This window comes from Prionailurus bengalensis, chromosome D3, assembly GCF_016509475.1.
Source record: "Prionailurus bengalensis isolate Pbe53 chromosome D3, Fcat_Pben_1.1_paternal_pri, whole genome shotgun sequence".
In the NCBI taxonomy this organism is placed as follows: domain Eukaryota; kingdom Metazoa; phylum Chordata; class Mammalia; order Carnivora; family Felidae; genus Prionailurus; species Prionailurus bengalensis.
In genome coordinates this window covers 85,513,832-85,538,752 of record NC_057356.1, presented here as the reverse complement: position 1 = coordinate 85,538,752, position 24,921 = coordinate 85,513,832, and the positions used below count along the sequence as shown (strand labels likewise).

General features: G+C 36.7%; 1 protein-coding gene across 1 annotated transcript in view; it reads right to left on the bottom strand.

Annotated features, from left to right (window-relative positions):
* CCDC102B (coiled-coil domain containing 102B) overlaps positions 1-24,921 on the bottom strand; it is a 198,653-nt gene that overhangs the window by 46,845 nt on the left and 126,887 nt on the right.

The window sequence follows — 24,921 nt, the reverse complement described above, 5'->3', positions numbered from 1 at the left end:
AACATGGGGCTTGAGCTCGCCATTGTGAGATCATGACCTGAGCCAATATCAAGAGTGGGACAGTTAACTGACTGGGCTACCTAGGTGCCTTTTGAGTCATTATTTTTTAACCAAACTGACCTTGGTCAACACACTTCAATGGCTTTTCTCATTGCTTTCATGGTGATGTATACATTTATAATTGGGCTCCTAAGTATTGAATATCAAATAGTACAGAGTGGAAGACCAAGTGTTTAGCAGTTAGGCAGGTTCTGGCAGCCATACCATATTCTTATGAAAGGTGAGGAAAGTAAAGAGGAAATATGCCCAAATGGGAGGTCACCTAAATGCAGTGGACCCAGGGATAGCTAACAACAATTAAGATTCCAACTAATTTTAATTAACTCTAAGTGCATGGAGAAGCCTCCAAAATTCCAAGCCTTATATCATAGCTGCAAAAATTGTAGCCAAAGCTATTCAAACTCAACTTTACCTGATTCCCTCCCTCAACCTTAAAGAATGGTAGTAAAGACACAAAAAATGTTTATGTTTAAAGCAAATTTTATTGTGTCCTTCATGTCAAAATAAAAACATTAAATAATCTTAGTGGTGTTTAAACTGTTTTGCTCTCATACTGATGTATCTTTTACTTTTATAAATGGTGGACTAAACAGTATATTTATCTAGATTCAATAAATGAAATTTCTGCTGAATTTTAAATGGTTGTTTCACATTTTACTTAATGCTAATATCGAAAAGCCACAGAAATGTGATATTCACTATCATCTATTCAAAAAATTGTATTAATTTTATTTCTTGAATTCTTATTTCTTTAACATATGTTTATATTTGAAAAAGTTTTGCTCAATAATATGAAATAAAAATATGTATATAAAATATGTATGTATATATTATGACTGTAAGGCTCCAAACATTACAATGTTTCTTTGGATTGAATTATCTCTAGAATTGCTATGGTACATGGTTACTTAAAAACAAGACAAGATAGCACATATTGTGATAAGTAATTATTAAATATAAACTAATCATTTACTGGAAATGCATCTCTTAATGAGATGGATAGATACATTTTTTCAATTAGTTTGTGTATCCATGGATGAAATTACTTATTGATAGAATGAAATAAGAGTTATCATCAGTTTTCTTTATTCTCTTTAAAATGTAGGCACTGAGAAAGTTGATCACACATTAATAGAAGCAGAAGATGTTTCATTATAGCAGATGCACTGTTTGTGTTGGTTTTTTAATGTCTTTCTTTTTTTGTTTCAAGTTTTTATTTAAATTCTAGTTAATATATACTTTCTAAATAAATGACAAGGTCACATTTGTTCTTATATCATTTATTATCTACAAACTGACCAATCTATTAGGTCTTATTCCAGTATTTTTATGAAGAAGAAAAAATATAAGCCATCTAAAATGCCAAAGATTTTGTGAACCATTGATTAGTTGGGTTTCTCAACACCAATTTTTCAAAATATCTCTAGTACTCTTGATTTTTTCCCACTCTGATAAAATGTTCTAAAACAACACTTGGGTTGGGAAGTAAGCATGATTTCCATTTGAGAAATGGATGGGGGGTAATGTGGGAAAAGAGAACTTGCTTGAAAAGTACGTCTTTAGGCAGATGGTTTTTTGAAGACCACATATGAAAGCTGGGAATTTGGAGGTGAAATCCATATAACTATTTCCATGGGGAATTGTGGGAAAACGGCAGAGTGTGGTGGTGACTCTTTCAGTGTCTGCGAATCTCTCCATGAAACAGGCAGGGCAATGTCAAGAACAAAATAAAAAACCTATGGAAGCCCACTGCAAAATTAGAGGACAAGTTTTCCCTGTAAACCCTAAGACGATCTACTCAGCTTCAAGAACTGCAGAATATCAGCACCTGTTTGAGAAAACTAAATGGAAGCAGCATGCCCTGAGAACACAAGAACCCCAAATTGACAATGGACGTTCCCTGCAAGTATGCCTGCAAGGTCAATGTGAAAACAGTCGATGAAACTAGGGGGGCGGTTTACACATTCTAATTGGTGTGTGAGTGCAAAAGGCCCATAGAAAAGTCCAAAGAAGTACAACAATCTATATTCTGTATACTATAAAAAATAAAAGCAAAAACAAAAAGAGACAAAACTTCCTTTAAAAACACATCTACAATAAAGTATAAAATGCTGAGAAAAGAATCCATACTAAAAGGAACCATGGCAATAAAGGGAGAATGATCCCGATAAATCAGTTAGGGAACAGAGTCAGGGGACTATGGAAAGGATAAGACTAAGTCATAATTTATGGCACTTTACAAACACTGAGTAGTGAGCTCTAGATGAAGGCAGAAACATTTCTTGGTCTATGCTTCTTCTATTTTAAGTACAAAAAACCTAAATCTATGTAAGAATGAGTAACAGGAAAGGATCATAGTTGAATCATGTGTGATGTTATTATAAGGACAAAAGAATGAAGAACAAAATAATGCTCTTACAGACAGTGTAAGTATGCTGATGAGAACATTCTAAAAACACATGCCCACTAGAGAAAAAGAAAACAATAATCAAATTTTTCACTGCGACCTAAACAAAAATTATGTATAATATGAAATTATTTATTACATATATTATATATTATGTTTATTACATATAACATTTATATATAATATGTTATATATTATATATAATTACATATTTATTATATATATTATATATAATATGAAATAAATAAGAAATTTATTTCAGAATAAACTGTAAGGAACATAAGAACAGATAAATGTAGCAGATAATGTCTTAAGAGATAAGGTAAAAAGAAATAAGATGCAAAAAACCCAAAATCCAAGATAAATATTAAAAAGGATATCAGAAACTGTGACAGAGCAGAGTGACAAGGATTTAACATAGTGTTACATTTTCCATTTTTTTCCCACTAAAATGGTCTGAAATAGTGACCATCACTGCACCAGTGTCCTTATCTATGCACAGACGGTGGTCTTAAGGTACTTCCCATTATAAGAACCTGGGTGTCCTTGAAGGAGGATCATACCACTGAGTCTATATCTTGTCATACATTAGAATAAGTAAACTTGAAATATTACTAGGCTTGCATCAAATGTTCTCAATTGCCAATATAAAAAAAATTTTGCTCCCTAACTAGGGTACCTTTTGAATATCATTAAGGATAATTAGTACAGTAGACAATAAAAAAATCTAAGAAGTTTAAATTCATAAATTTATAACAATACAAAAAAACTCATTAAAAAATTTTAATGTTTGTTTATTTTTGAGAGGAAGGGAGAGTGTGAGTGGGGGAAGGGCAGAGAGAGAGGAAGACACAGATTTTGAAGCAGGCTCCAGGCTCCGAGCTGTGAGCACAAACCCGGAAGCAGGGCTCGAACTCACAAACCGCGAGATCATGACCTGAGCTGAAGTCGGACACTTAACTGACTGAGCCACCAGGTGCCCCTTGACTAAACAAAACAAAACAAAACAAAACAAAACAAAACAAAACAAAAAAAACCCCCAAAAACTAATTTGATTAACACTGGGGAATACTAGTGATCCAATTCATTATTTTGTAGATTGGTAAAGAAAGGGAAAGGAATCCATCTTGTAACCCAACTCGGTCTAAATGAACAAAATATTGTGTTTTCTTTTAAAGTTTATTTATTTGTTTTGAGAGAGACTACAAGTGGGGGATGAGCAGAGAGAGGGAGAGAGAGAATCCCAAGCAGGATCTGCACGGTCAGCACAGAGCCCTACGTGGGACTTGAACCTACAAACCTTGAGATCATGACCTGAGCCCAAGTCAGATGCTCAACTGACCGAGTCACCCACTTGCCCCTAAATGAACAAAATATTGTATGAGAGGAAGTTCTTCTATTTACATGTTCCAAATAATAACTGAAGCAGAAATAATATAATTAGAATATCACAATTTTGGAATTCCTAATTAATGCAATGAGCATCAGTCTATCAGCACCAGAAACAAATACCATGTGCTTCCTAATGGAAGAACACATTATCTAGGAGACAGTCTTGAAACAGAATCAAATCATACCTCTTGATCCAATTAACATTTAATAGAAAATACAGTAGACAGAATAACATATTTAACCATACAATGTATAAATTCAATCTATAAAATCCGGAATAGAACCCTATGGGACAAATTACCTGTTTTTCTTTCTTTTTTATAAACAAATTATAAGAAGAAAAAAAGGAAAAAAGTTGAATAAAGAAAAAAAACCTATATATTAAAATGCACTTAAAAAGACATTCAATTAGGGGTCACCTGAGTGGCTCAGTCGGTTAAGCATCCGACACTTGGTTTCAGCTCAGGTCATGATCTCATGGTTCATGAGTTTGAGCCCTGCATCAGGCTCTGTGCTGACAGCGCGGAGCCTGCTTGGGATTCTGTCTCCCTCTCTCTCTGCCCCTCCCCTGCTTGCTCTCCATCTCTCTCTCAAAATAAATAAAAGTAAACCTTAAAAAAAAAAGACATTCAATTAAAATGGCTAAGCTTTATTTGATTTTGATTCAAGTAAGTAAACTATGAAAATAATGTTGATGTTTACTGGTAAACTAGAAATTTGAACACCAAATATTTGGTATCAGAAAATTGTTAATTTTTTACATTTCAAAATCGTATTGCTATGTTTAACAAGAGTCCTTATGTTTTGAGATACATACAGAATACTTCCAGATAGAATAATACAAAGTGATAATATGGATGGATTTGATATGAGTAAAAATGATTAGTCAAGAGACAATCATTACTAAATATAGCTGATGGAAAAATTGGGAGTTGTGATAGTATTATTTTTGTTTTTGTAGATAGTTGAGATTTTCTATAGTAAAAAGTTCCCCTGCTTGTAAAATCGATCTCTTATACCTGTGCATGAACATACTTGGAAAGTTGCCCAACTCCAGCTTATCTTAAAGTATAGATTCTATTAATCCATAGTCTTTTCGCTGTTAGTAATTCAGGTCCAGAACCTGTCTTTATTAAAGACATTATTAGACTTTCATATAGAAGCCATGCAATATACATGTTATAGGAGGTGACTTTTTTCTTCGATATGTGGTTGTGGGGGTGTGGATGAATATGAGTGGCAGCTCATCCAAGCGTAAAATCACATAAAAAGACTATAAATCAAGAGTATGAAAAATAACACATTTCTATCGCGTCCACTGAAAATTATTCAAAAGGTCATTTTGAATACCACAATTCTGTAACACCCTGGCTCTCCCAATTGCATTAAAATACAGGCTCGGTACTTGTTTCAATAATCCAAGTTTATGCCTTTCAGCTCATAGCTGATCTCTGTCCACAGAGTCACTCAAAGGCCAGAGGAAAGCCAATTAGAGTCCCAAAGAATAATTTATGATTCTTAACAGATTTATCCACAAGGTTATAAAAGAATATCACACTGGTCAACAGAGGATTAATCATGATTTGTGGATAAGGTTCATCTGAGAAATCTGACTTGTATTTCATTAAGAAGTTAACTAGTATATATTTTATGTAAAACATCTAATAAGGGAATACAGTGGTGTGCAGTTCTTTCTGTGGATATCTGTCGAGAGAGGTTTATACAGACTTCTTTTATCAGTAGAAAGAAGTTATTTTGTACAACGATTGATGAACAGGGGAATCAATCACTTTCCTTTATTCCATGTTTATTGTAGAGATACTGCCTTTATTCCCCCTTAACTTTTGATTTATCCATTTCTAACAACTTCAGATACTAAATCACAACAATAAAAATTGTATTTATTAGTCACAGGCTCCAAATAAAATTTCTAGCATTTTTATAAAAGAATAACAGCAGAGTGGTCAAAAGGATGCTAGGAGAACAACAGGAAAGCTGTTTTCTAGATCTTGTCCTACAAAAGCTCGTTTCTGACCTTGGAAAATCAGACTTTTAGGCCCCAAATTACTTTACTTTTTATAAAAGGAGTAAGATAAGCTAGATTTTATTCGAAGTAACTTTCCAGTGTGAATATGATAGGAAAGTGAGAATCTAGAGACTGATACATTAGCAAAAGGAAGAATGATTAACAGCTTAGAAATTATGTAAAAAAAAATGTGATTTAAAAGAAGGTAATAACTTTTGTTTTTTAATCCAGAAAAGAAGAAAATATATTCAATAAAAATATAAGATAATTATTTTTAAAACAAGTTATTATGACTAACCAAAACATTCACAAAACATATGTAAAACATATTCTAAATAAAAATTAACTGCTTTTTTCAAAAGTCATATCCTAGGTGAAACAGGATAGAAAATCATACTTCTAATATATGGTCAAAACAACCATGACTGTTGATCAAGATGGGGTAGCAGAAGCGAAATTTGCCAACCCGAAACCACTAAAAGAGCAAGAAAAATAGAGAAATTGTTGTAAAAACACAGATTATCAGGCAATTCCTGAGAAATGGAAAACAAATAAATAAAGCCCTAAAATTGCCCACTTACTGCCTGGGGGAATTTTCAATTCATAGATAAGGAAGGAAAAGCAACGGGGTCTCCATGAGTTGAGGCGGATCTCCCAGTGAAGGGGCTGAGGCATAGTGTGGGCAAGAGTTCCAGAAGGGTACTGAGCAGAGGGAGAACCCTAGAGGCCTAAAGAGTCCTCACCGGAGTGGTGACCAGAGCATCGTTTTGAGGAACTTACCCCCAAAAGGATTAAAAGAAACTATCTCTGTGACTGAAATGAGTCCAGTAATAATAATCCCTGTTCCCAACTGCCAGAATAAAACCTTACAATTCACGGCCCATTAGGTAAAGTATTCAGATTGGCTTTGCCTCTGGATTCAGTAGAAAAAATAACCATAGACTAAATGCTACTCTGGTCTCATTTAAACAGGCTTAGAAACTTCAAGACAAAAAAGATCAACATGTCTCCAAGTAATGGAACTAGGCCACAGAACAAAGCTCAAAAATATATTTTTTAAAATATGAATATATTTAGCACCCACCCCATGAGGTAAAATTCTTCATGACAGGAGTCCAATCAAAAATTACATGTCTTGGGGCGCCTGGGTGGCTCAGTCGGTTAAGCGTCCGACTTCAGCTCAGGTCACGATCTCACGGGTCCGTGAGTTCGAGCCCCACGTCGGGCTCTGTGCTGACAGCTCAGAGCCTGGAGCCTGTTTCGGATTCTGTGTCTCCCTCTCTCTCTGACCCTCCCCTGTTCATGCTCTGTCTCTCTCTGTCTCAAAAATAAATAAACGTTAAAAAAAAAAAAATTACATGTCTTACAAATAGGTACACATGACCCATAATGAGGAGGGAAGTCAATCAATTGAAACAACTTGTCCAGAAATAATAAAGATGATAGAATTAAAAATGACCAAGAGGATTTTAATGTTCCCCTCAGCTTGATTAAACTTTAGACACCTTTATTTGTGACTACATACTCTTTACTTTCACTTTCTTAGTGTTTCTTTTGAGAACAACAGCCTGTAATTGTAAATTCTTTCTCTACCTCTTTGAGGTAGAAATCTTCTCCCAGCCTTTTCTTTTCCTTTTTCTTTGTTTTCTTTTTCATTTCTTTTCTTTCTTTTCTTTTCTCTTTTCTTTTCATTCTTTTTTTTTTTTTTTTTTTTTTTTTTGCCAGCTTCATAATCCAGGATGTCTTTCTCTAGGATGTGGGAACCATCTCTTTGAAATGCAATCACAAAGGAGATAGCACTCTATTTATTGCCCAGTCTCTATTGGAGGGTAGAAGCCCAATTTCCATGGTGCCACTCAATATACATAGATAACCTAATCATAAAGATGACTGTTTGAAAACTCAGGAATGATCAAGGACCCGGATATAGCCCGCTAACCAAACTTCCTCTCTCAAAGTCCCCCAGTGCATTTCCATTAGCTCACCCCAGGACTACAATGAGTGCTAATCAGCAAGCTCCAGGACAACTTCAAGTGGCTTGATGTACTTGTAAGTGGAGCCCCTGAGAAACGGGTGGGGACAGATACTTAAAAAAAAATGACAAACATTTTCCAAATTTAATAAAAAGCATAGACATATTCAAGAAATTCCATAAACTCAAGCACATATATAAGGATCATATCAACACATATGAAAATCAAATTGCTCAAAGACAGTAATGAAGAGAAGTCTTCCCCCCACACCCCATCACTTGTAACTATCAAATGTGCTTTAAAGGTCTTCTAAGAGAAATTTTTTCCAGCTTCTTCAGACACGTATGACCTACAGCACAGCGTAAGGTTAAGGTGTACAATGTGGTGATGTGACACTCTTCTACATTGTGAAATGTTTACCACAATGAAGTTAGTTAATATGCCCCTCACTTCACATAATTATCTTTTTGTTGACGTTGTTGTTGTGAAAATATTAAAGCTCTATTCTTCTAGCAACTTTGAGTACACAATACAGTGCCATTGACTACAGTCACCGTGCAGCCGTCCAAAGTGGCCACACCATTCTGAATGAGAGTTCTTACCGTTCCATGTTCTTGTCAGCATTTGGTGGTGTCAGTGTCCTGGACTGTGGCCATTCCAAGAGGTGTGCAATAGCATCTCATTGCTTGCAGTTTCATCTTCCTTATGACATAAGATGCGGAGCATCTTTCCACATGGTTATCTGCCATCCCCGGATCTTCTTCAGTGAGGTGTATACGGCCTTGGCCCCTTTTTGAAATCAGGTTGCTTGTGTTTCTTATTGTTGACTTTCAAGAGTTCTTTATATATTTTGGATAATAATCCTCTCTCAGATGTACACTTTCAAAATATTTTCTCCTGGTCTGTGGCTTGTCCTCTCGTTCTCCTGACATCGTCTTTGCAGAGAGAAGTTTTTCATTTTAACGAATCCAGCTTATCAATGATTTTGCTCATGGATCGTGCCTTCAAACACTGTGTCTAAAAGCGGCATCACCACACCAAGGTCAGTCAGGTTTTCTCCTATGTTATCTTTCAGGAGTTTGGTAGTTTGTGTTTTCCATTTAGGTCCGTGATATATTCTGAGTTAAATTTCAAGAAGGGTGTAAGGTCTGTGTTTAGATTTTTTTTTTTTTTTGCACATGAATGTCCAATTATTCCAGCATAAGTTGGTGAAAAGAGTATCTTTTATCTACTGTATTGCCTTTGCTCCTTTGTCAGAGATCAGTCGATTATGTTTATGTGGGCCTATTTCTGGGTTCTCTATTCTGTTCCATTGATCTGGTTTTTTCACCAATACCACACTCTCTTGATTATTGTACTTTTAGGTATGTCTTGAAGTCAGGTAATGTCAGCCCACTACCTTATTCTTGTCCTTCAATATTGTCTTGGCTATTCTGAGTCTTTTGTCCATAGAGTTTAGAGTCAGGGTGTCATTATCCACAAAATAACTTGGGGTTTTGGCTGAGATTGCACTGAGTCTATAGATCAAATTGCAAAGAACAGATGTCTTGGAAAGAATTGAGTCTTCCTATCCATAAACAGAAGCATCTTCAAGATATTTCTGAATTTATACCATTTTAGCTATCAATTTTAAGGCTTTTAAGCATCACAAGATATTGTTCTTTAAGTTCTCTCTCTCTCTCTCTCTCTCTCTCTCTCTCTCTCTCTCACACACACACACACACACACACACACACACAATCCACAACCCATGAAATTATAGAATATCAAAGTTTTTGGGGGAAAAGGTATTTTAGATTTTTACTTTTAGGTAAATGTTCTTTTTAAAGGATTAGCCTGGCTTAATTTTTAATTAAATATTGCCTGAAGCAACATATAATTACTACAATAACAAAGTAAAAAAAAATCAAATACTCATGTTTGAATATATTTATTGGAGTTAAAGGATGTGATTTAACTTCACCAAGCAAAAAATTAGTGCCAACTTTGGTAATAGTGAAAGAAGATCTTACATTTCTGCAAAGCCTTAGAAATTGAATTTTTTTCTTTGTTTTCTGATTTAGTCCTTGTGTATTAAACATGAAATGGTAGGATTTACTTCTGTCAAAACCAAAGTTTTCATTTAAGGAAAATAATGTTTTTAAATGTTTAGCTCTTGCTTCAGACAGGTACGAAACAGCTCAGTATTAATATTTTCCTTCTGGGGAATAGAAAATTACACCTCCTAATATATATATTTTTTGTAAATGAGGTTTCCATTAAAAACGAAGATCAGCATAATGTTTCTTTCTTTATTGAGTTGTGGTAGGAATCGTGGCTAAGACAGCAGATTACAGAAAGTGTATTCAAAAACTAACACAAAGTGGAAGAAGCAAATCAAAATTCCATTTATGGGAAATGTCCAGAATTGGCAAATCTATAGTACTCAATTGGATTAGTGATCGCCTCCACTCTGGTGGTTGGAGGGCAATGCTAATGGATATGAGGTTTCTTTTTGGACAGATGAAACGTTTGAAAATTGACTGTGGTGACGATTGCACAACTCTGTAAATACATTAACCACCGAATTGTAGTCTTTAAATGGATGAATTGTACAGTAGGTGACTCATATCTCACCGAATTTGTTAAAAATATGTAAAGAGCAAAGATTATTTCATCGAAAGAATCACAGCAATTATGTCTTTGACTTTAAGTCTCAAAGAGCTTCTATTAGGAGCATTCTTAATGAAACTACCTGAAAATGAGCTTTCACCTCTTAATGTGTCTCATTGGCACCCCTATCTGAGGAAGAATTAAAAAGCCTACCCACTTGCTTCTCTGTGTATTTCATTATTTACCATGGAGATTGTGGTTCAAAGTGAATCTGATACTTCCCAAACTCTCTCTGTCAATATTAGAATGGTACTTAAACTTATGATTTAAGTTTAATTAAATGCATGTAATGCTGTTTACTTTTTATGTAAATCAGTTACTCTTGGAAACACTCCTCTTATATAATTTTTTCACTAACTTGGTGACCTGAAGTTAATGCATTTCTCCTCTCCCCTAGCATAAGGCGTTTTTGAAATCTTTGGATATCGAAGCCTGACCTGTGCAAGTCAGGCTGACAAACAGCTGAGAATCCACTTTCCTTCTTTGGGACTTTGTGTCTTTTTGTGCAAACAATGCGATAGGAAGAATCAGCAAAAGCCGTCTATATGGTGGGAGGGGGAGCCAGAACAGTGGAAAACAGGCCAAAAGCAAGGAGCTGGAATCCTCCAGCAAGCTTCCTTCCCTTGCCCTGAAACGTTTACCCGCTTTCATTAAGTCTGTCTGCAAATGTCTACAGACTGGTCAAACTGAGTCAGGCTTAGGTGGTGGAAAAGCCCCCAAGGAGTCTGCCCTGAAGGGGGTTCCGGTCTAGGTGAGGACACAAAAAGCAAGCAGGCACTTGGGATAAGTAACAAAATAACCACGTGGACACCAGGAAACCTCACTCTGCAGAAGAAAGTCATCGGCGGAATCTGGGAGGTTCAGCCAAGGGAAAGCAGAGGAACCCATGTTCCCGTTTTACAGAGGCTGGTATTTTACAATTTGGGGAGAAGACAAAATGAGGAATGAGAGCAAAAATTTATTTCGGATGAAGAAACTCCATTCTCAAACTTTGGAAAGCTGACAAATACCATAATATATCACAAAATCCTGAAAAAACAATACAAAGCCCTAACAATAACTACTAAATAGCAACTAAACTCTTTTCCTGGACTTTGGACTGCATACACTTTCATCAGCTTTCAGTATGACAGCGACTGTGTAATATCATTTTTACTTCGGAGGGTTTCGTCTTTCTTCCAGAATAGTTGATCACTTTTTTCGTGAACGAAAGTTGGAAAAAAGTGATCACAGCAGAACACACAAGCCTATTTGCTTTTTGGAATATTCATGTTTTGAAACTTGTACCCCACAAAGGCAGGTGTCCTAAAAATTATCTTTCATGCGATTTTCATTTAAAAGTATCAAGCGTGTTTCTGAGAGAACTTCCATATTGACTAGGTATACGTAACAAACACAGCCGAAAAGATATTCCTCTACATACAAACTGTATGTATCCTCAATTCAATTTCACCTTGGCAAGATCCTAAAGATTTCCACAGCTACTTCGTGTCTAACAGACAGGAGGACAAGCCTGTTGGGGGCAAATTCAGAGTGGGAAGAGGGAGAGGTTTAAAGACGTGTGTCTCAATTACCCTACGTTTGCGAATACCACCAAAATATATGGCCATGTTTACATCTTGGCAGGACAGCTGCTGAGGTCCTAGAAGGGGTCCATGTCAGAGACATGAAGCTGAACCTTCTTCAGCTCATTGGCACAGTGGCCTTGGCAGAGAAGGAAACGTGCTCCTTCTCCTTCGTGGAACCAAAAGTAGGGGAGGGTTGTTCAAAACACTAAGTCATCAAGTAACAAGCATCTCTCTGTTAGCTCAATATTCCCCTATAATAAGCAAAGAAATTATTATACAATCTACCAGTCAGTATGAGAAATAAGTAAAATAAAGTATCCATTCCATTTCACCATTTATGTTACTAACTAGGAAGTCCAAGTAGTTCTTAAAGTGCCAAGAATACGGCTGTCGATAAAGGAAAACATTTCATTGGACAGAAAAAAGCCAGGACTTGCAGTGAGTAGATCTATTTAAGCTACGGGTTTTTTATTAAGGTTGGTGTATTAATCAGGGTTCTTCAGAGAAACAAATAGAAAATCCCGTGGTCACTCGCTTGCCCTCTCTCTCTCTCTCTCTCTCTCTCTCTCTCTATATATATATATATATATATTAACTTTTTATATATTACATTTGTATGTAACCTTATATTACATTATAATCTTTTCATATATTTAATTTTTTTATTTTTATCTTTTTATTTTATGTAATATTACATTATAATCTCTCCATATATTTTCCAATTGTATTTTTATTTTCCATAAATACAGGAGAGCCAGTGGTGAAAGTTCCTGTCCAAGTTAAAGACCTGAGAACCAGAAGAGCTCAACGTAGAGTTCCAGTTTGAGTCCAACAGGCTTGAGACCCAGGAAGAGCTAATGTTTCAGTTCAAATCTGAAAACAAGAGAAAAACTGATGTCCCAGCGGGACAGGCAGGCAGGAGGCGTTCCTTCCTAGGTGGAGGAGAGTCAGTCCTTGTGTTCTATTCAGGCCTTTGGCTGATTGGAGAAGGCCCACCCACGTTAGGAAAAGCAATCTGCTACTGACTCAAATGTTAGTCTCATCCGGAAACACCCTCACAGACACACCCAGAATAATGTCTGACCAAATATCTGGGCACACATTGACTGAATAAAGTTGATCCATAACTTAAAATGAAGGATCACACAACTGGTGTTGAGGATCTCAATGGTCCCTCCAACTCTGCTCTGAGATATGATGCTTTATAGCAGCAGATCTCAATTTTGGGTGCATATCAGAATAATAAGCTTCTCAAAACACAGATATGTGATAAACACTCCTAAATAATTAAATCCAAATGTCCAAAATGTCCAAAGAGACTTGGAGATTATATATATATACACACATATATATTTTATATATACACACACATACACACACACATACATAAACAATTAAAAATTCCTTTCATATGAATCCTATGATTCTGCTAATTCAGTACAACTACATTACAGGACTATTTACTATTTTTTATAAGTTTCAGATTATCCATGGGAGAACCCTCACGAGATTCCACTGGCCCCTCATTTCACCTACATTTGAAGTTTGAATGTGAATATACTATATCTTCCATTGTCTTTGATCACAACATCAGAACTATATTACAAAGAGACATTGCCTCATGTGACAATTACACATTCTAAAATGCATCCATGAGTATCTAGTCCTTTTTCAGTCCTCCCACAGGATTCCTGTGAAAATACCAACTAAAGGAGCCTTCTGTCTCTTTCATTTCTCACTCACATAAAAACTACTGAAACTGGGGCACCTGGGGGGGCTAAGTTGGTTAAGCGTCCAACTTCAGCTCAGGTCATGACCTCACGGTCCATGAGCTTGAGACCCGTGCTGGGCTCTGTGCCGACAGCTGGGAGCATGGAGTCTGCTTTGGATGCTGTGTCTCCCTCTCCCTCTGCCCCTCCCCTGCTTAATCTTTGTCTCTGTCTGTCTCTCTCACTCTCTCTCAAGAATAAACATTGAAAAAAAAAACCCTACCGATACTCACTAGAATGCACCACAAGCCTGGAGAGGAGTCAGTGACACTCCGAGTCTCCCACCCCATCTATAGTCCCTTCTCATCAGAGCCGTTAACTTCCATACAAGTTGCCCTACGCTGAGCTGCTACCCTGGATGCAATCCCGACTACGCCTCCTTCAGATGCTGCTAGCTAGAGGGTGGCCAGTGATCTATGAAATAATCTAATGCAGGAACTCATCTCAGCAGGGGTAATAATTAAATGCGGAGAGACTGAAAACTACACGAGAATCTGCACACGGATGCTGATGGCAGCCTTATTCACAACTACTAAAACTTACAAGCAACCAAGATGTCCCTCAGTCAGATGATGGATAAACAAGCTGGTACATCCAGACAACAGAATACTATTCAGCACTAAAGAGACAGGAGCTAGCAGGTCATGAAAAGACACGGAGGAAACGTAAATACATATTAGTAGGTGAAAGAAGCCAATTTGAAAAGGTTATATAATGTATAATTCCAATTATATGACATTCTGGAAAAGGCAAATCCATGGAGACCATAAAAAGATCAGTGACTGCCAAGGGTTAAGGGAGCAAGAAGAGATAAATACACAGAGCACAGACAAGTTTTAGGACGGTGACAGTAAGAATACCCTATGTGAGGGGCACCTGAGTGGCTCAGTCGGCTAAGCGTCCGACTTCGGCTCAGGTCATGATCTCATGGTTCATGAGTTCGAGCCCTGCGTCAGGCTCCGTGCTGACAAGCTCAGAGCCTGGAGCCTGCTTCGGATTCTGTGTCTCCCTCTATCTCTGGCCCTCCCCAACTCACTTTCTGTCTCTGTCTCTCTCAAAAATAAGCAAACATTAAAAAATTTAAAAAAAATTGATACCATAATGATGGATACATGTTTTTATATATTTGCCTAAACCCACATAATGCACAACGCTAAGAGTGAACCTGAAGGTAAAAGATGAACTTTGGGTGATAATCAATGTTCATCCTTGGTAAAAAATGTTCATCTTTGGTAAAAATGCTCTGGTGAGTGATGTGGATGATGCAGGAGACTGGTACGTGTGTGTGGGGCCAGAGGTATGTGGGAAATTTCCACTATGGAAAACAACACAAAAGTTCCTCAAAATATTAAAAAATACTGGGGCGCCTGTATTAGCTGGCTCAGCCAGCTAAGCATCTGACTCTTGATTTCAGCTCAGGTCATGATCTCACAGTTTGTGAGTTCGAGCCCTGCATTGGGCTTTGCACTTACAGTGCAGAGCCTGCGTGGGATTCTGTCTCTCTCTATCTCTCTCTGACCCTTCCCATGTGCACTCTTTCTCAAAATAAATAAACATAAAAAAATTAAAAATACTAACATGTGATCAAGCAGTCCCACTTAAGTGTATATGTCCAAAATAAATTTCTCTTAAGAGATAGTTGCATCCTCGTGTTCATTACAGCATTATTTACAATAGCCAAGATACAGAAACAATCAAATATCTACTTACAGATAAATGAATAAAGAATATCTGGTAAATGCAAACAGTGGAATATCATCCAGCCTTAAAAGGAAGGAAATCCTGCCATTTGCAACAAGGATGAACCTACAGGAAATTATGCTAAATGAAGTAAGTCAGTAACAGAAAGACAAATATTACATGATTCCACTTAGATGAGCTATCTAAAATAGTCGAGCTCATAGAAACAGAAAGTAAAATGATAGTTTCCAGGGGCTAAGAGGGAAAGGGAAAGGGAGAATTATTTTTAAATGGGTATAAAATTTCAGTTATGCAAGATGAATAGGTTCTAGAGATCTGTTGTACAGCATGGTGCTTAGAGTTAACAATATGGTATCATGCACTTTAAAGGGGATGGGCCACCAGTTGGTTAAGCATGACTTCAGCTCAAGTCATGATCTTGTGGTTCATGGCTTCGAGCCCCCCATCAGGTTCTGTGCTGATAGCTCAGAGCCTGGACCCTACTTCTGATTCTGTCCCCATCTCTCTCTGCCCCTCCCCCACTCATGAGCACTCACTCTCTCACTCTCTCTCAAAAATAAACTTTGAATAAAATAAAATAAAATATATTAAGAGGATAGATCTCGTGTTAAGTGTTCTTACCACAACACACATATGTACACACATAGAGCACATAAAAAAATTTTGGAAAATGATGGACATGTTCAGTACCTTGGTTGTGCTGATGGTATCATGGATGTGCACATGTGCCCAAACTCATCAAAATGTATATGTTAAATGTGTGTAGGTGTTTTGCATATCAATTATACCCCAATAAAACTAAAAAAATTATTAGAAACACTTGGAATTCCCAAACACAGGCCACCTCCAAACCCTCAAAATCATAAACTTCCAACTCTAGAATCCTTGTCTTTAAATTATATATTTGAAAAAAAAATAAGAAAGGATGTTCCTAGGGGCACCTGGGTGGCTCCGTTGGTTAAGCATCTGACTTCAGCTCAGGTCATGACCTCACAGTTTGTGAGTTCAAGCCCTGTGTCAGGCTCTGTGCTGACAGCTCAGGTCTGGAGCCTGCTTTGGATTCTGTGCCTCCCTCTGTCACTGCCCCTCCCCAGCTCACAGTCTGTTGGTCTGTCTCTCTCTCAAATATAAACATTAATAATAATGATGATGATGATGATGATGATGATGTTTCTAAAGTAAAAATGATATGTAATGCATATGAAAAGAATGGACAATTTAAAATTTATCATTCCAGATTTTGTATATCATACAGAATTATTTAAATGGTATACTATATATTCCTGTTTTAGCTTGGGTTTCTTCACTCAGTCGTATACAGTCAAATATCTTTGGTGTCAGTACATGGTAGGGTGAAATGGGCATACACTTGGGGAAGAGAGAAGATGCAGGGGCCTTCGTCCAATCTCCTATTCAACACGAAAACTGCTCCTACAAGTAAGAATACTAATGCTCTTCCCTTAAAGGAAGTTTCTTATCTCCAGAATGGTCTCAACTGAATACCTCCGTATAGAGATTTCTTATAGGAAAAGGTAAAACAAGAATTTTTGGGTTTATGAAGCATGCATTGCTGGAAAGTGCCCCGTCATCTGAGATATAAAATAAAGATGTTTCATAGACCAACTGTTGCTACTCTGTGGAAACTTTGTGTAACTCAGACAACTTATTTTTTCTTTTTGACCGACTTTTATCATTATCCTCAAACTATCAATTTCTATAAATTAACTAAATCTCAGCTGACTCCTTTGTGTTATATTTTTATTTGTAGAATAGTATTGGGGCGCCTGGGTGGCTCGGCCAGTTAAGTGTCCGACTTCGACTCTGGTCATGATCTTGTGGCCCATGAGTTCAAGCCCCGCGAGGGGCTCTGTGCTGACAGCTTGGAGCCTGGAGCCTGCTTTGGATTCTGTGTCTCCCTCTCTCTCTGCCGCTCCCCTGCTTGTACTCTGTCTGTCTCTCTCAAAAATAAATAAACATTAAAAAAATAAAATAAAACAGTACTGTTTAATTTGAATAGATATTGAAACATCTGATTTCAACCTGTCTTTTTCTTTATATCTGTAGGTGTATCTATACCTACTATATCTTTATACCCACAAGCAAGGTAGGTTTTGAATAGCCTAATTTTCATTCATAATTCTTATAATAGCCTTCAAATTAAATAAGTCATCACAGTGTTATGAGGGTTACCTTGGCAATGTCTATAAATTATCCACTAGTAGTTCAATTAATTCTGACTTATGTCATTTAGTCCTTATATTATTCTTAATTAGGTTTGTTTAAAAAGGTCTTGAAGGCGGTTATATCAGCAAAACGCTGTCCCATATGCTTCATTGTTCTTATACATTTATAGAATTCTAATACAGTATTTCATCAGCCTCACTCTTTGGCCTGATAAGCCAATTTATGTTTTGCAAAGAACAAACTGAACATATTTTCATGATGGATACAATGTTAGGGGTGAAGGTTCACTCCAGCACCCTGGAAAATCTAAACTCCTCAGGGATATAGAGTGGTAGCCTCCTTAGGCTCATTCAAGACAAGTCTAGGGTTTCAACTACCCTCTTTACACTGTAGCCACAGCTACCATACAGAAATATACACATACAGAGCTGGAGAAGAAAAAGGGGGCTGTTCACCACAAACTATAGCATCATTTGTTCAGCACTGGATAGAGGGAGATTAATAAAGCAAACAATATATATTATCACGAAGCTGACAGTTCAAAGGGAAAGATACACAGTAAACAAACACAAAAATAGCTACATGTTTTGAGAAGGTCTTTTAAAATCTTGCACATTTCTTTGAAGGCAAATAGTGAAGGAAATATCTTTTGGACTGAAATCATTCCTTTTTTATAAAGTAATATGTAAACTGAGGTTAGTGGCAAGATGTGACTGGCTGGTAGGGGCTGAAAGCGTTGTGTGTGACTGTTCTAGACAGAGAAAAACAGCATAGACCAAAAGGTACTAGTGAGTGTTCTCCCAAAAAAAAGAAAATATAAGTTACAAATATAAATATATACATACAGATAGATAGATAAATATATATTATAATATCTCTCTACATATGGGAGAGATGGAGAGATTTATGATAGGAATTGGCTTATGAGGTTATGGAGAGCAAGAGGTCCCAGGATCTGCAGTCGACAAACTGGAGAACCAGGAGAGCCAATGGGAGTCAATTCTAGTACAAGCCCAAATACCTGAGAATTAGAAGACAAAGGTATAATTCTCAGTCTAAGTCTTCAAGCCCAGAGAACTAGGAATGGCGATGTTTGGGGCAAGAGGAGACGGACGTCCTAGCTCAAGCAAAGAACAGATTCACCCTTCCTCTGCCTTTATGTTCTATTCAGACCCTCAGTGGATTAGGTGATGTCTGCCTGCATTGGGGAGCTTCTTTACTCAGTTTACCTATTCACATTTCAAAGATATACCAGAAATGTTTGTCAGAGATCTGAGCACCCTTCAGCCCAGTCAAGCTGACACATAAAACTAACCATCACAAGTCCACCTCTTGGCAACTCGGCATCCATATGCATCACTTAAAACCACATTTAATCTTCAAATAAAGACAAAAACAAGGACATGATTCCATCGAACATGATGCAAGTTTTCGAAAATCCACTAATTACTCCAGAAGAGGAAGCAAAGTCCTGAATGATGTTTACTCTTCTCCTGATATCCCATAACTTAAATACTCTGAAGTAAACTTAATCATGCTTACATACTGATATAGAATCGATACATTTTATGTTAATGGCAGGCAATGAGAAAGAAAACATAAATATACAGAGATAGGGCTGTCTGCTGGCAGACAGATGGACAGGGAGAGAGGCATATTCACAGCAAATTAAGGAACAAATACTCACGACACTACAGTGCTCATTTCTGTAACTGACAGTGCTCATTTCTGGTTGTAGCTACCTTCTTCAATCATCCATTCTGCATTCCCCTTGTGTACAGCAAGCACACAGATGGTCGTGGTTCTTTACCTGGTGGGATGACCCGAACCTCCATTCCTGAACGCTCAGGACCATTACTAATCCTGCCTGCGTTGGCAGTTTTCCAACTGTAGTTTTCCATCAGCCATAATCGCAGGGCATGGTAATCCTAAGACTCCCTAGGGGACCTCCTGCGTTCCTGATACACTCCTCCTCATCTCCATGGTAGAGCACTAGTCCAATTACCCCCTAGTAGTCAGGACCAAAGCCCCCAGCCAGTACGGGAACAGGTATCCACCAGTTGATTATAAAAACGTAGAAGGGGAAGTGAAATCATGTAGGTGATGGTAAGTAGTCAAGAGAGGGGAGCCTTTTCTCTACTCAAAGCATGCACCCCTGTGGACGGCCAGCTACTTGACCACAGCTCCAAGGGTGCCTCCATCTGTTACTCTTTCCTTGTCAGGAAGAGGAGGAGTTATCTCACTGGTAAATTTAAAGGGGAAATTGGGCATCTGTCGCCCTGTTCCTTCCTCTCCCGTTCTTTGGGAAAGAGATATCTGCAAGAAGTACACCTAGCACAATCTTTCTCAAGCACAAAGGATGAAGAGTGAAAGGGTCTCACAGGAAACACAGCTTTCACCTGTCCAGCCCATCTGTGGAGATGTAAATCAAGCTCTTTAATACGGATTTTAGGATCAGGAAGCTCACTTTCCTTTAAATAGAAGTTTTACCAAGAACAATAAAAGTAATACATTAATTGATAGATTTATCACAAGATAACATATTCATAAGTAAATCTTACTAATTAGGTATCATATTGATTCTTGCAGCAGAAACTAGTTAGATGGTTTTAAAATTCATTTTCTTTTTCTTTTCAAGTATGTAGCTTGAATACACTTCCCAACATTACTTACAATAAGGTGTCACTGTGCAAATGAGTACTTGCCTGCAGGTTCTCGGTGGAAATAAGGTACACCACTCCCAAGCCTGGAGCACAAAACATCCCCATATGATCCTCATTCTCTCTTTTTTCTAATCTTGGTCAGATGCAGAGTGTTCATCTGCATGACTTCTGAGAGCCCAGGGGACAGAAGTCACTGTATAGAAGGAGAAGGCTGACTTTCAAACACATGTAGAAAATGTATGTGAGTCAAAAATTACCATCTACTGGGTCCTATCTACTGAAATCTGGGGCATTGCTTGTTAGAGCAATTAGGGTAGAAAAGAGTGGTATCCTTATCGGGAATCCTTTGAAGTTTAAACGTCTGGTGGTTTAACCGGGTGGGTTTAGATTTCCTTAGACGTCCAATTACTTGGCAAGCAGCTCTACTCGAAGTAAAAGGGAAGTCACTTAAGTGTTTGAAGCAAGGGTATAATATGATCCAATTTCTGTTTTCAGAAATATCACTCTGGCACCTGGATGGAAAACTAAAAAGGTCAACGGTGATGGGTAAAAGACCTGGCAGGAGGGGGCAAAGTAGTAGATCTGGTGGTTATGACTGGGGAAGTAGCAGAGACAGAAAGCAATGGTAGGAGTTACCGTGTACGGTTAGAACTGGTAAGATACATTAATAATTTTGGCCATTTCTATGGGCTATTTCTTTAAGCCACAAAAATAGCAAAATGAGGCAGTTTTGAACTCCCAACTGTACTAACACTCCACCATACACCTATTTCAAATAAATATCTTCAAGGACCCTTTCCTTATGTATACAGAATAGCTCCCATATTGGCAAAGGAAACAAAAGCATAAATAAACCTTTGGGACTACATCAAAATAAAAAGCTTCTGCACAGCAAAGGAACAACCAACAAAACTAACAGATAACCTCCTGAATGAGAGAAGATATTTGTACATGACATATCCAATAAAGGATTAATACCCAAAATGTATAAAGAACTTATACAACTCAACACCAAAAAAAAATAAATAATCCAATTAAAAATGGGCGGAAGACATGAACAGACATTCCTCCAAAGAAGACATCCAGATGGTCAACAGACACAATATCACTCATCATCGGGGAAATGCAAATCAAAACCACAATGAGATATTATTTCACACCTGTCAGAATGGCTAAAATTAACAACACAAGAAATAACAAGTGTTGGCGAGGATGCGGAGAAAAGGGAACCTGGTGCACCGTTGGTGGGAATGTAATTTTGTACAGCCACTGTGAAAAATACGGAGGTCTCCCCCAAAATTAAAAATGAAAATACCATTTGATACAATAATTACGCTACTGGGCATTTACCTCCAAAATTGAGAATACCAATTCACAAAAATACACTCTTACGTCTACAGCAACATTATCTACGATAGTCAAGATATGGAAGCAACCTAAGTGTCCATTGATGTAATCTTTCAAAAAGTGAAGGTATCTTCAACCAAACTCAATTAAAAAATAATAAGTAAAAAGAAAAAAGAACTTTTTAAAAATCGCATTTTGGAAAGAAATTGAAGGTATTAGTGTAGAATTTTAGCTACATTTAATCCTAATTCTAACCTTCAATTTCCCCCAAATCAGAAACGTGTTTTGAGGTATTTGAGATAAGGCATTACTGTCAGCTCTTAGTGCCATAAAGACTCCCCATGAAGCTTGTCTTTATAAATATTTAACATAAATATTTATAAAATAATATTGTAAATTATAAACTACTAGAAACATCACTATTACCACAAAAAGACAAAAAACTCCTCAATAAAATCCTTAAAAAGATGCTGGTAAAAGCACAAAATTTTCAAAGCCAGATTGCATTTCATTTTTTTCAGTTTGAGACCAATTTTAAAATGTTATCAGTATTTTCCACGTATGGTAAAAGATATCTTCCATTCTGGAAAGGATCAGATTCATTTATTGTTAAAGCAAAGATACCATAATTATTTATAATCAATATCACTTCCATGAATATTTGATTCTCTAGATCATGAGATTTCATGAAAATGATCATCCCAGAAAACTTGCAATTCATAATGTCATTTCAAATCAATACTTACAGACCTGCAAGGGGAAAGCTGAATAAGTATTAAATTCAGCACAGGAACAGCATTTGGAATATAATCATCTCTACTACTCATTGTTTTGGTTGCATTTGAAATACTAGATTTTACAATTAAATTCTTATATTGACTCTACTCTAAATATCAGTGATTTAAGAATGATTTTCCTCTAAAGATGCCAGATTTTAAAATACATTTTTAAGAACCTTGGTCTATTAAGCACATCTGTTTCTGACTCTAAAAATTGCTAATCTTTCCATAAGCAGTTCCTGGCCACATATGTATTTGCTTGTAACAGTTTCAGGCACGTAAAACAGAATTACACTCGTATTCAGAACTTTCTATAGATGAAGAGCTACAGTGAAAGTGAAGATCATTTATCCTAATTATTGAGAGGTAGAGTAAGAAAAGAGAATTCCTATGAGGTTCCAAAGGATGCATCATGGCGTGATCCCTGATTGTCAATCAAGTGTATAAAAACTTTGAATATTTTACACTTATAATTACTCTACAAGGCCATTTCCAAATGTGCGGTCAAATTCTTCTCCTGTTATAATCTATTACAAAACAGTTAAACAAAGGATACCTAAACATTACGTGTGACACAGTGTTTTTATTTATTCAGTTTTTAAATATTTTTAAATATTCCACAATATCTCTAAAGTAATTTAAACGTATGTGCATCCCATATCTTTTCAAAAAGCCTTTAAGAATATCACCAATTCTTTTTAGGGAGTGGAAAGAGACATTTAAAAAAATAATCTCATAGAGATAATTCAAACAATGTGTTTTTCTTTATTTCCGTTTAAATCAGCTCTCTATCATCTAAAGTAAAACTCTTTTTTTATTCATTGTTACTTTCCTTCAGCATTCAAACCTGTAGTTGATTGAACCGAAACACGCACCCAGAGTTTTAGTTGAACAAGTTTCTCACAACAATCTTGAGGTTTCCTCTGTTCCAAAAGCTCTATGATTTTATCTAGTAAAAGAATCACATATGGAGTAATATATATTTCTGTATAGGTGTGAAAACGTAGAGCCATTTTAAACCCATGCTGCATTGGCTTTATTTTTTCTCATTTATAAAGCTTTGTTAATTTAAAGTAGATATGTTCCCCGCTTAACGTCAAAAATACTATCTTTGACGATAAAACATTAAGCGTTTTAAAATATACGTATCACTGTGTAACCCAACTGAAAACCATGACTTCTCAAACACAGTTGCACAGACATGTGAAATTACTCGAATAAAAAGCATTAGGAAACTAACGTTATCAAGTCTGCACCGCTCACTAGTGGCAAGAGATGGTAAATGCATGTTCCTCGTAAAATTAAATTTAAAACGAATTCTCTCTTCAGTATTAGCTTTCTCAATCAAATTTAGAGCCATTAGAAAGGGCAAATACATGTGTACTGTAAACATAACATGATTATTGCGTCGTGAACTATTTTTCCTGCATAACATTCAATTACTGTCAAGAATCATACCTACAGACACCACCTTCAGTTAGGTACCTGTGAATATAAATACCATGGATCCATATATAAAGGCATGTGTGTGCACACACGCATACACTGTGTATGTACCTAAAGTCTGAACGAGAAACGAAGTCACTCTGACCACCTCACATGAATCAACAAAGGAGGGGGAAACTTTATGTAGCTTGTTAGCTTTGTTTCACTCACCCTGCACTGCGGCTCTCCCTGAAATTACCTTTGATTAATAAGTGGTTTCTAAGCAGAAAATATTTGCTTAATAGTATGAGGAAAAGCTCTCCCTCCCTTGAAATCTCAGTGGTCCACTGTGTGAACAGAGCTGACCATATCTGAACCTTGTGATGACACTGCCCCGTGGAAGTCAGAATGCCCGCGTAGGATTCAGAAATCAGGCGTATGCGGCCAGCTGAGGCTCCTCAAGCAGTTTTAGCAAACTTAAGTCAACGACTCTAAACTTTACCACTTGCTGGAAGAAAATCTGAAGCAACATTCATGTGGGATTTCATAAACAAAGAGAAACACTGCTTACCACCTTTTTTTTTTTTTAACAACTGATAGAACAGCACTTTTGATTAAGGCACAATTACATAATTGATTTAGATAGCTTCTTCAGACAGCTGTTCAGCATGTATATGGTTTGTATGTGTGTGTGTGTGTGTGTGTATACATAATATATGATGTTTAATACATATTATTAATATACATATAAATACACACACACACAACTAAATGTTTACTCACTTAAAGAATTTGGCTTGCCATTATTTTGTCAGTATTTTTCTTTTCTTTGCTCATTATTCTGTCCCACTTACTTACCTGGAACGATGCTTTAGTACACAGAAGATATACAATTAATATTGTTTATACCACCAATATTAATAAATCAATGAAATGGGAAAGGTTTATGACAGCATTTTATTGATGAAAAAGCAA